Genomic DNA, 2,557 nt, shown 5'->3' on the forward strand with positions numbered 1-2,557 from the left:
AGAGAGAGAGAGAGAGTAGCTCTAGGGTTTAAATCTACACACCCCCCCCCACATCAACCATGCCCACACCCAATTTAGGCCCCCTCAGATCAGACCCATGCCACTCCTGCCCACCCCATGCACCCCACCCCCGCAAAGAGGGCATCAACATGGAAGTCACACATACGCCCAGGTAGTGGAGCGGGCAAACTGGCCCAACCCCACTCTTACACTCGCCAAGCCAACGGCATGTACCAGATGCTCAGCAGGCTCTGCTCACACTTACTGGCCTGAGGCCAAACCGACCAACAACATTGGACACTTTATGGAACAAAAAGCCTTCACTATATCATCCTGGAATATCCAAGGTCTGAGGTCATCTGCCTTTGGCCTAAAGAGCAGGACCCGGACTTCACCAAAGAAATCGGTAATGCAGACATTGTCATCCTGCAAGAAACTGGTATAGAGGAGACGGACCCACTGGTTGCCCTCTAGGTTACAGAGAGCTGGTAGTCCCATCACCAAACTACCAGGTGTGAAACAGGGAAGGGACTCGGGGGAATGCTAATTTGGTATAGAGCAGACCTAACTCACTCCATTAATTAATCAAAACAGGAACATTTTACATTTGGCTAGAAATTCAAAAGGAAATTATCTTAACAGAGAAAATGTCCTCCTGTGTGCTACCTATATCCCCCCACTAGAATCCCCATACTTTAATGAAGACAGCTTCTCCATCCTGGAGGGGGAAATCAATCATTTCCAGGCCCAGGGACATGTATTAGTCTGTGGATCTCTCTCTTGGGGTGGGGGGGGGCAATGAAAATAGTCTGGGTAGCCATTTGATTAGCTGTTCAGTAGTCTTATGGCTTGGGGGTAGAAGCTGTTGAGAAGCCTTTTGGACCTAGACTTGTCTATTCTAGACTATTACTAATGAAACCCAGAAGAGGAGACGGTTTAGGGGGAAATGAAGACGTCAGACTTGGGATAGGCTGCTATTTGATTTGATTTGATTGAAAGGCTTTGGGCCAGTAACTGAAAGGTCGCTGGTTGSAATACCCGAGCCAAGAAAAGTGACAAGTCTGTCCTTGAGCACAAACGCACACAGGCCTACCTCCAGCTCTCTCTCCCAGCGGTTGATGTCCTCTGTAGACTGGTTCAACCTGTCCAACTCCCCCTGTTTACACACAACACACAGGAGACAGGGAGGAGGGAAGAAGGAAAGGAGGAAAGGATAGGAGAGAGAAAAATGAAGAGGAAGGAAAAGAGAGGATAGAGAGCAAAAATAAAGTGTAGTATAATTACATGAAATGTGTTTATAAAAGGCCAAAATGCTCTTGTGCAAAGAAAGGACAAGCCATGTATCTGGTCTAGCCTATTGCCTAGGCCTACTCTACGCCACTATGCACTGCACATTCCATTTTGTGAATAGTGATTGTTATATTATTGTCTTAAATTATGACTATCTCAATCTAACCATTACGAATAGTAGGCTATCTTACACACAGTACCAGTCAAAAGTTTGGACATACCTACTCATTCAAGGGTTTTTCTTTATTTTTTAAACTATTTTCTACATTGTAGAAAAATACTGAAGACATCTAAACTATGAAATAACACATATGGAATCATGTAATAACCCCCCCAAAAAAGTGTTTAACAAATCAAAATATATTTTATATGTGTGATACTTCAAAGTAGCCACCCTGTGCCTTGATCACAGCCTTGCACACTCTTGGCATTCTCTCAACCAGCTTCATGAGGTAGTCACCTGGAATGCATTTCAATTAACAGGTGTGCCTTGTTAAAAGTGAATTTGTGGAATTCCTTTCGTCAATGTGTTTGAACCAATAAGTTGTGTTGTGACAAGGTAGGGGGGTATACAGAAGATAGCCTTATTTGGTAAAAGACCAAGCCCATATTATGGCAAGAACAGCTCAAATAAGCAAAGAGAAACAACAGCCCATCATTACTTTAAGACATGAATGTCAGTCAATTCGGAAAATTTCAAGACATTTTTAAGCCAGTTTCTTCAAGTACAGTCGCAAAAACCATTAAGCGCTATGATGAAACTGTCTCTCATGAGGAACGCCACAGGAATGGAAGACCCAGAGTTACCTCTACTGTAGACGATAAATTCATTAGAGTTAACTGCACCTCAGATTGCAGCCCAAATAAATGCTTCACAGAGTTCAAGTAACAGACACATCTCAACATCAACTGTTCAGAGGAGACTGGGTAAATCAGGCCTTCATGGTTGAAATGCTGAAAAGAAACCACTACTAAAGGACACCAATAATAAGAAGAGACTTGCTCGGGCCAAAAAACACGAGCAATGGACATTAGACCAGTGGAAATGTGTCCTTTGTCCAAATTTGAGATTTTTGGTTCCAACCGCCGTGTCTTTGTGAGACACAGAGTAGCTGAACGGATGATCTCCGCAGGTGTGGTTCCCACCGTGAAGCATGGAGGAGGAGGTGTGGTTCCCACCGTGAAGCATGGAGGAGGTGTGGTTCCCACCGTGAAGCATGGAGGAGGAGGTGTGGTTCCCACCGTGAAGCATGGAGGAGGAGGTGTG

General features: G+C 44.5%; 1 long non-coding RNA gene across 1 annotated transcript in view; it reads right to left on the reverse strand.

Annotated features, from left to right (window-relative positions):
• The window catches only part of LOC139025176 (uncharacterized), a 20,110-nt gene that overhangs the window by 8,304 nt on the left and 9,249 nt on the right, over positions 1–2,557 (reverse strand). The window contains exon 2 of the long non-coding RNA XR_011476635.1: positions 1,094–1,156. This is a non-coding gene — a long non-coding RNA (uncharacterized lncRNA). The remainder of the gene's footprint in view (positions 1–1,093; positions 1,157–2,557) is intronic.

This window comes from Salvelinus sp. IW2-2015, unplaced genomic scaffold, assembly GCF_002910315.2.
Source record: "Salvelinus sp. IW2-2015 unplaced genomic scaffold, ASM291031v2 Un_scaffold2335, whole genome shotgun sequence".
In the NCBI taxonomy this organism is placed as follows: domain Eukaryota; kingdom Metazoa; phylum Chordata; class Actinopteri; order Salmoniformes; family Salmonidae; genus Salvelinus; species Salvelinus sp. IW2-2015.